This window comes from Vulpes lagopus, chromosome 4 (assembly GCF_018345385.1).
Source record: "Vulpes lagopus strain Blue_001 chromosome 4, ASM1834538v1, whole genome shotgun sequence".
Taxonomy (NCBI): Eukaryota; Metazoa; Chordata; class Mammalia; order Carnivora; family Canidae; genus Vulpes; species Vulpes lagopus.
The window spans coordinates 88,196,328-88,209,822 of NC_054827.1; the positions used below are offsets into that span (position 1 = coordinate 88,196,328).

General features: G+C 51.9%; 1 protein-coding gene across 7 annotated transcripts in view; it reads left to right on the forward strand.

Annotated features, from left to right (window-relative positions):
- The window catches only part of LHFPL2 (LHFPL tetraspan subfamily member 2), a 188,629-nt gene that overhangs the window by 134,670 nt on the left and 40,464 nt on the right, over positions 1-13,495 (forward strand). The window contains exon 4 of one of the 7 annotated variants that reach the window (XM_041753533.1): positions 9,385-9,558. The exons of the other annotated variants lie outside the window; for them this stretch is intronic. The gene's annotated coding sequence lies outside the window, so the exon portion shown is untranslated. The remainder of the gene's footprint in view (positions 1-9,384; positions 9,559-13,495) is intronic. 7 annotated transcript variants of the gene reach the window in all.

The following is a 13,495-nucleotide window of genomic DNA, read 5'->3' on the forward strand; positions in this document are numbered from 1 at the left end:
GCAGAGAGAGAAGCAGGCTCCATGCAGGGAGCCCAATGCGGCACTCGATCCCTGGACTCCAGGATCATGTCCTGGGCCAAAGGCAGATGTTAACCGCTGAGCCACCTAGGCGTCCCAGTCTTGCAATCTTTAAATGCTACTAGTTTTTAAAAATGTTAATGGGTCAGCTGTTGTTTATAAGCCTCTAGTTTTCGAAGCCTCTAGAAAAGTTGGAATAGAAATGGGAGCATAGAGGTTGGAAACCCCAGGACAATAGACCACCTTGTGGGCCCACACCAGGGACAGCTCCCACCAGCGCTTCTCAAACGGCCGTGTACCAGTGATTTACCTGGGGTCCTGCTAAAATGTATCCTGTCTGAGGGCTTCTGGGGTGGGTTTGGAGATTCGGAATAGGGGCTCTGTTGAGAAGGATTCTAAGGCAGTTTCTAGGCTCAGTGGCAAGCAGCATGATGTGATGAATTAGTGCCATCTACTGTGAGCAAAGAAAAGGCAAATGGCCCGACATCCTTGCCACCCCTGTGGTACACCAGGTGGTCACTTCCAGATCCCCCTAAAAAGCCAGAATTTGAGAACAGACCCAGCTCAGAAAATTTTGGTATCACATCCTTCCTTTGCTCCTCCATATATGAAAAACTTGGATTCATCTGTCTATCATCTGGGAAATTGGGATTAGACTATTAAGGTTTCAACTTGGGTGGGATAAAAGGAGAGTTAACTGGTTGGCTCTCCTTTTCTCTGCTGTATTCTAAGGGTAAAAAAATGTGTCTTGCATGTGTTGGTGTTCTGTTACTTCCACGTGGCCTTGGCGTCCCTTCAGCATGGGGTCCATGGTGGGAGGAAAGGGTGGGTGCTGAGGAAATTGCTTTAAGCAGAAATCATCTTGTTTCCATTCACTAAGAGCTGTTCTTGGAGCCCTCTCCAGGTCCCCTGCCTGTGCTCGATGCCCTTGGAACTGTATGCCAGGAAACAATATGATCTTTCTAATTGGACAAGTGGGAGGAGAGGGACTGGGTGAGCCAGGATGGGCCGGCAGTTGACACTTAAAAATAGATCTTTTTCCTCATGAATAAACCATTTTGGGGGGACGACATGCCTCGCACATTTCTAACCATCCCAGGCAAGTGGACGGAGGAGGCCAGCTGGGCAGGGTGCAGCCAGGTGGGTGGAATGCCTGCAGAGTGGGGTTGCCATGGCAACTCGGCCCCTTGGAGAGCTTCGGAGCCCTCCAGAGAGCATGGGCTGTTCTCAGATCTGAGGCCAAAGTGTATGTTCCAGTAGAGGATGGGTGGGGAAGTGTGGAGGTGGGAGGAGAAAGGCCTGGGAGCAGTGCTTCGTACACTTTACTGTGCCTGTGAATGTTAAATACAGAATCAGATTCAGGAGGTCTGGCTGGGGTCTGGGGCTCTGCCTTTCTCGCAAGTTCCAGGGCGATGCCAATGCTTCTGTTCCACGGGACACGCTTTAAGTGGCAGAGGATTAGAGTCCACTGTGATCTTCAGGCCTCTGAGGAAGGGTCAAGGTGCTCCGACAGGAGAATTACCTCCACTCCCTTTTTAATCATTTTGTATTTGGCCTAAGCTAAATAAAAGACCGAGGCTCTGACAGCTGCTCCCAGTTATATTGACGCTGTTCCCTGAGCCTGGTGGTGGTGTTCCGGACACTTGACCGGAACAACAAGATTACGAGGGTTGCATTGTACTATTTTACTGGTAAGATGTGCATATATTTGGGCAAACCCTGACCACTGTAGATGTAATGACTAATCCAGTAAAGCACAAGCCTGTGCTTATTGACGTATATGGAGACTCTTCTAAAGTAACAGAGCAGACTTTACCAAAATTGTAAGGGCAAAAGAATAGTCCGGACACTAAAGCTGTGAGGTGAAAGTTGTTCTGATAATTTTAAAGCCTTTATGACCATATAGGTAGCTTGCAACGTGATGGGGGAATAAGAATCCTTGAGAGGCCAGGATTCTGTTTCCATCTGTAGGACAATGAGTGTGACAGGCCCTGGTTGAGACTGGGGAGAAAATGTTGAGCTGGCTCTCTGAGCTGTTGGAGTTTCTTCTAGAGATGTGGAGAAACTTGTGCTCCCATCTCCCTGAAGACTTCCTTGGTGGGGAGGTCATCTTGCTGGGGCATCTGGCTGACGAAGAGCAGAGGCAACAACAGTTGGCAGAGCCCTAGCCCGGTTCCACTTGACTCTCCCCCGCGGGAGCTTGTCCCCCGTGCTGTTGCGGGCCACCCCCACTCACTGCGTGATCACATTTGGTTGTCGGGCTAGTTTCCATCTATGGCATTGGTCTGATCCTTGGCGCGGGCCCCTGAGGAACCATAGTGAAATGTGGCTGCAGAAGCCATGACTGAGGGATCCTCATAGAAGGAAGCCCGCTGAACTCCCTTTGTGTGGGTCTTTTGATGGACTCCCACTTCCTCAGGGGCAATGCCTGCGCCTCTTCCAGGGGTATGAATAGCCAGTCTGATTATTAAAACTCTGAGGGCAGTAGGTTCCCGCTTGTGATTTTGATTGTATTCTAGAAAGCGTTCCCCAGTGTGTCAGCATCCAGAGCCTGTTGTCATGTGGCAGTGGAGTAGTGAGTCAGGCCTGTGGAGGGGCCCATAGCCGGGCCGTGGGGAGGAGGGACCACGGGAACAGAGTCCAGGGCCAGCAGGCATGATGTGCCTGCGGTTAGTGTATGGGAGTTCCACACCAGGCTTGGCAGGGGAGCAAGCCCTAGACCTCCCTCGCTTCCTCTGCAGGGGGCTGCAGGGCTGGGAAGGCATCAGTGAATGGGTGGGGATGGGATTTACAGGCAGAGCTGGGGCCCCAGACAAGGGGCTGGCTGGGAGGAGCCCCTGTGGATAGCTTTTCTCCCCTGGCTGTTGGCTATGGTGGGGAAGGGGCCCTAGATCTTGATACTTCTCGGTTCCCCCCTCCCCTTTGTGGGGAACTGGGGCAATGAGGCGAGCAGGAGCTGAGACCGAGGTGGGGGGTGTCTCTGCACCAGAGGGGGTTTCCTGAGGATTATCTTTATCTGTTTCCTCGCACAGTGAATCACCCAGGGTCAGAGTCCTGGGGAGGCGTGGGGGCCCCATGCATCGGATGCTAAGTGTAGTGTTCCAGGTCCGAGCTGTCTCTGATTCATTGGCAAAACCACTCCTTATGTCTCACCTGTGGTGTGTGCTAAGGTTCAGGTGAAGCCTCCTTTCCTTTTGTGGGAAACAGAGCTAAAATGTAATGGGGAGCAGACCTGGGACCCTGGAAAATAGGGTTTCTTCCTGGTTCCTCCTAAGAAGTTGATGGATTTTCTTCGTACATTCCAGCAAACTTGTTCAGCTTGAAACAAAAATGTTATTAAAGCTTTTAAGTTTTGCCATGGACTTACAATACAGGGCAAAAAATAATATTCTAAGATTTGAAAAGCTTAAGTTGAGGCGCTGTGTGATTTTGGCAGTTTCTCTAAGTGAAATCCCTGGGCCTTGTCACAGCCCCCCCTCCCCGTCACGGGTTGGCAGGAGCAGGAAGTTGCGCCAGAGCCAGTGGGGGTTGTTGGGGGCAGCAAAGGCCTGGCTTGGCAGAGGAAGCCCAGGGCCCCGAGGGCTGTGGGGGCCAAAGCTTAGGCCCCTGCTCCCCCACGACCTGCAGCCAGCTCAGTAACAGGGGAAGTAGGGACGATTGACTCCACATCTGGAGTTCTGCCTTTATGTTCCTGTTTTGCTTTGACTCTGAGGGACAGTTGGGAAAAGAAAACCCAGCAGTCACACCGTGAGTGAGTCAGCGCCAGGGATGGGTGAGGCTTGAGGACAGGGAATCACTGAGTCACGGACACTGGAGCCGTGATGGTCCCTCGGCAGTTGGCTTTCCAGCGGCCTCCTTTGGGCAGGAACTGGCTGAGACCCCGGAGAGCAAAGCCGCTCACCCAAGGCCGCGCAGCTGGTTAGAGGAGCATGCTCCTGGACTCCCGATCCAGTGCTCCCTTCTGCGTGCCAGTGTGCCTCCCAGGATCCCACTGACCTCCTGTTCTTCTCTGGGGCCCTCAGCACACTGCTGGGTCCAGGCCCCGGAAGCCACCCAGGCTTGACCTTTTAGCCTTTGGCTCCCAGGGGCTTCTCGTGTTTTCCCTCCAGGAGGGACTGCAGGTCCGAGGTCCCTCCACGTGTAACTTCTCAGGGGCCTGGTGGCCAGCAGCACTGCCCGTCCCTTCTGTCTGCCCCCACGCCAGCATCTGGTGTCAGCGCCCGTGTGGCCGCAGCTGCACGGCCGCTCCTTCCTAGGGGCCCTCTGGGTGCTTCTCTCCTCAGTTGCCCGAGGAGCTGCGGGGCGAGCCACCCTGCCGGGGCCCATGGCTGAAGCCGGGGCTGGGCGCCCCCTTCCCCGGGGAGCCATGGCTGGCGGTCCCAGTAGTGAGTGCCCGCAGGCCTGCAGGCGGTGCCGGGGCCCAGGTCTGCGAACGGAGTAAAACCGCTTTAGTTCTGGGAATGAAAAGAAACAATTTGAGGTGTTGATAAATGCTTGGCCCATCTCTCTTCCTCTTTTCCGAGCCGATCCTGCCGACGGAGGTTTTGGCACGTGGCTTATTGCTTCACGGCCCCCGCGGCCGCCAGATGGAAAGGGGGAAAGGGCCCTTCTGTGCTCTTCCTCGCTGCGGGGGGGGCGGGGGGCTCTGCCCTCGGACCGGAGCCCTCGGTGGCGCAGACACCGTCCCAGTGCATCGTCCCAGCCGCAGAGCAGGAGGCCTACCCTAGTTCCTTCGTTCCTCGCCTGCCCCCGGCCCGCCCGGCCCCCCCTGCTCCCCCCTGCCCCCCTGGCCTGCCCAGGCCCCTGGCCCCCTCAGGCCCCCCCAGGCCCTCCTGGGCCCCCGGCCCATCCAGGCCCCCCAGGCTTCCCCCCACGGCCTCCCCGCCTGCCCGGCTCCCCGTCCCTAGACCCCCTCAGGCCCCTCAGGCCCCCCATGTCCTCCCGGCCCCCCCCCGGACCCCCCCCCCCCCGGCCGCTCCTGCAGTGCCCGCGGCCCAGCTACAGGCAGCGCCGATTCCTCAGTTTCTTCTCCTAGGCATTTGTCACCCGTCTTCTGAGGAATGTCCCCAGGCAACACTAGGTTCCTGTGGCTTGAATTACTGCTGTACCTGATGGAACAAAGCTTCGTTTGTTTGAAGATGCGACTCAGGCTGTGCTGCGCATGGCCAGCGCTGGCAGGGCCATGGGGGGGACACAGCAGTGGCAGCGCGGCCGCCCGGGCCCGAGGACTGGGAGGACAGTGGCGGGCCTGGCGCAGCGGGGGATGGTGGGGGACGGCGCCGCAGGGGGCTCCTGGCTCCCCCCGATCCTCGCCTCTAGGTCCCGGGGAAGCCGGCAGCATGAGTGTCATCTCAGGAGAGTGACCCCAGAATTATTCGGGGGGACCCCGCGTTTGAGTTCCTAGGGCGGAGAGCGAAATCTGAGGGGCCCAGGTGACGCCAGGACCTTTCCATGAGGCGACAGCTCGGGCCCTGCGCTCAGCTGCCCTGGCCTGGGGATTCCGGGTGCATGGGCCAGCTGCTGGGTCCCCTGAGGGGGAGCCCCGGGAACTGGGGACCACCTGGCGGTGGCAGGTGCCTTCTGTCTTCTTGCTCCACAATCACTAGCTTGGGACCCTTCATCCTTCAAGTCCTCATCGGTGTCTTTCTGGTCACTTTCCCCAACGGGAAAGGCTGGCGGCGCTGAGGCAGGTCCTTGGTTTTTATCAGGGTGTTTTGTTTTTCTTTTGTGCTTCACTGAGGTACAACTGACAAAACAAAAATTGTGATAAATTTAAGGTTACAATGTGATGATTCCTACCCCTGAGTTAATCAACACCGCCCCCCCCTCACGCAGTTACTTTGTGTGTCGGTGTGTGACCAGGCCAGGTCCCTTGTAGTAGCTTTCCCAGAAAACCTCTCCTCGTCTTGTGCGTTTAAATCTCATTGTCCACCCCATCTGTAAAGGAAATGTAGACTTTTTTTTTTAAGCTTGGCACATCACCACTCCCTCCCTGTAAGGTAGGATTTCTTTCAGGGCCAGCTGTATGGTAAGACAAGTAAGGCACTCCTCTTTGTGCAAAATTTAAGGGTACACCAAAAAATCCAGTAATTAAGATAAATGATGTCTTCATACAATGTTACAGTGCCATTTTGGAACCTGGGGTAAAAGAAGAAATTGGTAATGCTGATCTGTCTTTAGTTAAAATTTTATTTTGGTCCATTGTAGATTGTGAAGTTAATTGATTTTTTTTTACATGATTGCATATTAAAATATCATTTAGCATGATTGATCATGTTTTGGCATCTCCTTAAATGTTGTGCTTAGGATGAGTAAAAATCTGCCTCGTAAATGTAGCTGCTCTTAATCTCCTCACCCCCGTTCTGATCACAGGTTTCTCATAGTGAAGAAGAAGAGAATGGGCATTGGGTAGGAACCTGGCAGTCTCTGCCTCGGAGAAATTACCTCGTGCCTATTTAAGTTCCTACCCATCGTCTGATGTGAAATGAGTCAACTTGTGGTCGAGGGGAAAGCACTGGCAGGCAGGGCTGTGGGGGCATTACTGCTACCACACAAGACTTGCTCCAAAACAATCCCAGCCCTGTGGGAGTCACCTTGAGGTGGTATCTCCGTTTCTGCATGTGAACTCCTCAGGAGGGTTGGGTGTGGTTGGTAACCAAGGATGACTCCGTGTGTGTTGGGGCCAGCTTGGGGTTCATGCTATAAAAGTGGTTAATAATGTCTGGCCCAGTAGTTAGAGTCAACAACCCCAGAGATAGAGCTTCTCAGAAGAACCACTGACACAACATCCTACCAGTTGCTCTAGAACTCAGGGCACGTGAGCTCACTAAACGCGAGTCCTTATCAGGAGAAGAATTAATGAAGACGTGATATCAGGATGCATCTCTCCAGCTCCCTGTTCCATGTGTAGACATCTCTCTCAGAATGACTCTTTATCTTTCAGCTTGGTTTCCTGTGGACCTTCACGGTTGTGGCCTTCCCCACAAAGGACTATTAGAGAAAGAGTAGACTAGGCCACATGTGTTTGTGAAACCAAAACCAATTAATTTGTGGTTTTTAAGACCTAATGATGTAATTTGATCAGAGAGTTTAGAATTTGGGGTAAGTTTTAACAATCACCTGGCGTATCAGAGAAGCCATTTAAAATTTCATGACAAAATTATTTGTAACTTTAGAAAAGTTCCTACTGAGGGTGCGTAGCTATGAGTTGAAGTGCCCTTGAGTCATTACACTAAAAATAAAGTGCTTATTGGATCTTATGGCTTGACTCGTATCATCAGAAGCAATAACGTGGTAATCTTGTCTTTTGGGGAATGGTTCTGGTGTAGGCAAGAAGGCATCCACAATCTGCTGTACTGCGGTTCAGTGTACTTCTCTTCCTTTTTTTCTTCTAGTTTCCAGAAATTTTGCCTCAGGTGGATTTTATACATTATTTTCTACAAATCGTTAAATGAGTCAATACCTAAAACAAAAGGAGAAGTGCTTTTGGAAGAGCTGCTACATTTACAAGTGGGTTTTTACAAGGGCGTTCCAAAACATTTTGTGGCTATGATTCATACGCTGCTGCTTTTGTGGACTGCATTGCACAAATTCATGATTCAGTCTGTCAGATGATTTCCCTTCTTGAGAATACATAGTACTTTGACAATTCTGTGGTTTGTTTCACAAATCCTTTCACCTGTCTTCCTTGTGTGACGCTTTCTGCTCCATCCCACGTGAAGCCCTGCTGCCCGCACAGTGCAGAGCCCTTCTCAGAGGCATCTGAAAGCTTCACGCTTTGGGGGAAAGCGTTACAGTTTATCAGTTCTTTCCAAGCTTCCACAGGAATGCTGTGGCAGTAAAATGAGGTTCCCAGAATAAGTATTTTTCAGTCCTTTAGGGTTCCAAGTATTGGTATGAGTAAGCTTTTTTCTTTTCTTTTTTAGTGTGGCTAAACATTTAATTTTAAGCTGTGAAGGTGCTTGCCTTTGGCAGAGCTCTGCTAGTTAACATTTGGTTGGCTGTGTCCAATTGACAAATTTCTGAAGTAGTTTTTCAGATTATGTTAACCGTACACTGGTTAAAATAGAAGTACTTGGTTGTCGGTATCTATTAGCATCTTTTGAATATGGATGCTCTGTCTTGGATGTTGGAAGGAATGCCGTATATTTATTGATTTGCTCAAATGGCCTAGAGCTTAGTGTCCCCATCTGTGAAGCCTGTCTGGAAGCTTCAAGGGAGCTCAGCAGCTGGGCACGCATGGTGCATAGCCTCACACCTGCCACTCTAGAAGGCCTATAAAAGGCGCCGTCGCCATTACTTGTTGCTGCAGAAGCATACTCTGCAGCACACGCACAAACATAGCAACGAGCTGAAAAGCAACGTAAGGGACGGTCTGAGAGCATGAAGTCGGGGGTGTGCACACAGAGTTGGGTTCAGGCAGTCTGTCTGGCAGGTGTATTTTAACTCAGAAGCCCGCAGCAGACACAGTTCTGTAGCCGAAGGCCCACACAAAGTGCAATGGTTCAAACATTTCAGGATTTTGTTTCTGGGAGCTCAGTCACCCTAGAGAGAGATCCATTTTTAGAAAGACGGTTGTGGTTCAGAGATCACTTGTAATCCATGAGAAGTCCGGGCTGCTGTCAGATTCAGAAAATGGAGAAGGAGGGTTATCAGAACTGAGAAGCAAGAGAAAGGAAAAGTTGAGATCGGTGCATATTGGATGTTACCCTTCATCACCCCAGCTGCTGTCCCTTGCCTGCTCTCTTCAGGACTCAGAACTGGAAGCGTTGCTGACTCCACACTCCTAGCCGGGCAGCTCAGTAAAGGTTGTGTAGGTGAATAAGTAAAGCGGGGGTGGGGTGCAGATAGCTGATTTTTTCCAGTTGAATGACATTTTTCAATTCTTCTTTTGATGGGAAAAACTATTGTAATAAGGAAATTTGAGAATTTCACTTTTTTTTCCCTTTCTTTCCCCATGCATGAAGTAAAATCTAAAATCCTCCATTCCTTAACCCACTAGAAGCGGCACAATGAAATCGACCATCCAGATCCATTTTCAGGCAGAAATGGTGTATGTAAAATTTGCAAAACACAGAAGGGTCAGGTGGAAATAACGAGACAGGACACCGATCCAAATTTCTGATCCTTTTGAATTAAAAATTGTCCCAGGCCATGCGGCGGGCTGTGCCCCCAGGAGGCTAGCCACATGGCCATGTCTCAGCCTTTTGCTCTTCTGAGCTCTGGATGAGTTCTCATTGGAACTTTTGAAAAAAAAATCTCATCAGCCTTGAGAGCTCTCCCGAAGCTTGATCTTGCTTCCTGATTTCCAGACAGAACTGAGTTGAAAACCTAGTAACCGGATCCGTTTGTTTTTGTGTCTCCAAGGTGTCTGGCCCCATGGTAGCGCGCCCAGCCAAGGCGGGAGAGAAACACGTACTTACTCAGATGGAACGCTGACAGGAACAAAGTCTGGAAATGGTGACTTGACAAAATGTTGGCTGGGGAAGTCCAGTTCTCCTTCAGGCAGGGCTAACCGTTTCCCAAATTCATTCTGACAAAGTGAGTTTAGCATTTGGCTTTCGGGAGTTTCTCGAAATTTTAAGTTAGGATATTTTAAGTTAGCCATATATTTGTTGCCCGTTTTTTCAGATTTCTGGCCTCTACTATGTGTTGCGTACTTTACTTACATCAAATATTTTGCTTTTTAAGTTGTGCCGTAGAAGTTTTAATCTTACACAAATTACCCTGGGATGGAAACGCCATGTGATGTCTGATTCAATGTAGGGGTCAAGTGGAGGGCGCTGCGTGACCTCCCTTCAGGAAAAAATGGAGGGTTGTCTTGTTTTCCTCATTTGGTTGTTTGAGTGCATTCAACTGACAACAGCAGAACAGTACATCAGGGTGAAACATCCTCGCCTCCACTGGGTTTCTGGTGGACAAGACCAAGGCTTAGACGATGGATGTGTGGGCGCCCTGTTGAATGTTGCTGTGCGGGGCCCTACGCGCTGGGCACAAGACTAGTACTATTCTGGGTTATTCAGTGTACTTTAATGAGGAAAGGAAAAATGTGGTGCATTTGAATGACATAATGGACAACTGTGTGTCACGGAGATACATGCGAAAGCCAGGTCAGAAAACAGACAGTGAAGGGGGTCTTTCACTACATATTTGCAGGCTTTGTCTCGCAAAGAAAGGCTCGGTTGTGTTTTTGAATGGTTAGTTAGTCACTATCTCCAATTTTGTGTTGCCTCCCCTGTGAGTCAGATGACTGTTTGAAACAGCTTTTGGGACTCCAGCTACTGGATCAAGTCAGTGTTGCCAAACTTAGGAAAGCTTGGATGCTGCTTGGCTCTGTGCTTGCATTTGAGTCTTCCATCCAAAGCCAGGCTGTGAGCAGGAGAGGCATTCTTTGGTGCGTGCGTACATATGTGTGCACACCTGTGTGTGTGTGTGTGTGTGTGTGTGTAGAGGCCATGGAGGTGCTGGATGCCAGCAGCTAAGGGCAGCTTCTCTCAATCCAGGAAGGTTCCCCACTCGGCACTATAAAGTCCTGCCGGCCGTGCTGAAAGCCAGGGGACATCTAGGAGGACAGATCCTTGTCTGCAGCTCCTCATTGCTCCCCTAAAAGCCAGTGGACCCTGGGGAGCCCCTGGGGGGCTGTGCCACCCTCTGCGGCAGGCTCCACTGTGTTGACAGGAATAAGCAGTGAGACTGCTCTTGGCCAGAGGGTCTCTGGTGCACACACCTTCCTCCCTCCTTGATGTTTGCCCTCCTGGCTTCATCGACTTATGACATCCTCGTGGTCTCCCAAGTGCCCACCGTCTTTAACTGTTTAGGTGCTCATTCTTACCATGATACCCACTCCTCAGATTGATGTCTATTTTAATTTGTGGCCCAAGTAGTTTTTAAAAGGTATGAAGTTTTACCTTTTCTACTTTGTATCAGGCAATCTGTGTTTGATGGAGAGCGATTTTTCCATTTCATTTCTTTTCTCTTTATTCTTAGCCCACTTTCATCCCAAAAGGGATTAGTGTAACTTGACTTCTATCAAGGTTAGTATTAATACGTGGTTGTGTTTCTAACATACTTGCCATAAGTGCCCTTGTCCAGACTGTTTAGACACGAGCTCTCTGGGCACTTTGTTCTTACCTTAGAACAAACGAGTGACATGCTCGAGTCTGTCCTCCAAAGTCACGGGAATACAACTGTCTTCTTTAAGCACTGTCTTTGCTGTCATTTACTGAATGCGTACTATGTGCTGGGCTCTGTGCAAAGCATTTTATGTATATTTTCTCATTTAATCTTCACATCAACCCTATGAAGTGGGTAATATTATCCCCATTTGATAGCTGGGGAAATTGAGGCATACAGAGGCAATTACTTGCCCAACTTTATTCTGCTGGTATGTGCCAAGGCCTTGAACCTCACCTCAGTCTAGATCTTACACCTTAAGCACAGGCAGGTACCTTGTGAGCCAGTTGCCCCTCAGGGGCATTTGGCAGTATCGAAAGACACTTTTTACTGTCACAACTGGGAGAGTGCTACAGGCATGTAGCGGGAAGAGGCTAGAGGTGTGCTCAACACCCTACAACTTGCAGTTTTAGTATATGTGCTGCCAAAGTGAGCACAGGTCAAGCCGTCCAAACAAAGCATTATCCAGCCCCAAATGTGAAGGAGCTGAGCTTGAGACTCCGCTTTAGTTACAGCAGAGCATTTACGTTGCACAGTTAAGGGGTACCTTCCACGTGATACTCTGAAACTTCCGTTACTTCAAGAAATATTCCTTGTTTGCACAGTTACTCGGAAAAGTATATATATAACTGTTTACGAGGAAAAAGTGTTTCGTGGAGTTCCTAACTTGTGAAACGAAAGGGTTTCTAACCATAATGACACCGCTGTTGTGCCGCGGCCCACGCAGGGCACCCCGCGTGGTGGTCAGGGCCCTGCTTTCCCATGGATCCTCCCCCGGGCCTGGTGCTCCAGGCTGTCTGGTCGAGCTCAGCAGGTCAGGTGCGGTGAGGGGGCACAGCTCCTCGGGCTTCCCAGGGCCGCACCCCACGGCCTTAGTCCCCGTGCCTGTTTCTGCGCTGGGCCATGCACTCAGTGCCTGTGCGCACCAGGCGACGCGGGCGTCCCGGTTGGAGAAGCTTAAGATCTTCAGGTCTTCCTGTTTGTCTGAGCTGCCGGCAGCGAGCACGGGCACATCTGGGCCGCGGCCGCTCGTTTCTGTCCCTGTGCCCCCAGCGCCGTATTGTTCCCAGCCTTCCTCCTGGCGACCTTGTACCAACTGCCTGTTCACTGTGCTGACTCCTCAGATAAAGCACTCCTTGGGACTTTTTTTTTTTTTTTTTTTTGTCTTTTAATTAGCTGCCCGGGGCTGGCAGATTGAGGATGTGGCTAAGATGCAGGCCTGGGAGCCCCGCTCAGCTCCTGCCCGTCCCCTCCCGGGTCGCCGGCCCCCGCACCTGCGGGCTCTGCTGAGCACGGCCGCACCTGTCACCACGCCTCGCCCACCGTACCGCCGGGACACGGTGTCCTCGCTCCCCCTTGGCTGCTACCCAGCCCCCGTGGCTCTCCAGCGGCCCTGGGGTTCCCTGCACGGGCAGCGCTCAGTGTCCTCCTGGCACCTGCCGCCGGCCGCAGCGATCGCAGACCCTTCGTGCCCCAGACGGCGTGCCACATGCCCAGGGGCTGCCCCGCGAGTCCCTGCCTCCGTCGTTTCAGTGCAGAGAGAGAAGCCTGCAGGTGGTTGGACAGAACCGGCAGGATGGCAGGCTCCTGTCCCCAGCGGCCCCGGGCTCAGGCCGAGCCTTCCTCGGCCCCTCCACCCTGCCCCTCTCCCTCTCCACGTCGCGGGCAGCTCTCGCTGGTGGCACTGCCCCCCACACACAGGCCTCTTGGCAGGGGGTGGGATCTGGGGTGACCCCCAGTTCCCGGCAGCTCTGCGTGCAAGGTGCACATGCGGACACGCTGACTCAGGCAGGCGTGTTCCTTCTTGTTACCTGCCTTAACCCTTGCAGGTATCCTGGCGGTGATCTTCTAAAATGGAAACCCGATTTTGTCACATTGATGCTGAGATTATACAGGGGCCCCTCCTCGTGACGTATAGGACAAAGTTCAAAATCCCGAACATACCCAGCCCCTCCCTAGATGGCTCCTGCTGTCTTTTCCATTATGTTCCTGCCTGCACCCCCTTTGCTTCGCGGGACACTGAATGTGCTAGCACTTGTGCCCCGTGGCCTTGTCTGCCTCCAGGTTAGCAGAGTGCACCCTCCTCACTGACAGCTGGGTGCTGCGCCTGCCTGCTGACCTACCTGTCACCCCACTAGCCCCAGACTGCTTTGAGGAGGAGGGCTTAGCACTTGGGTGTCCCAGCCCTGGCTCACGTACAGGCACGTGAGTACACCTGCAGTTGTTGGCATGTGAAGGGATGAAGTTGATGGTACGTGACTGGGACCTTTCACTCTCAGAAATGGGATCATTTCACCCCTGGGTT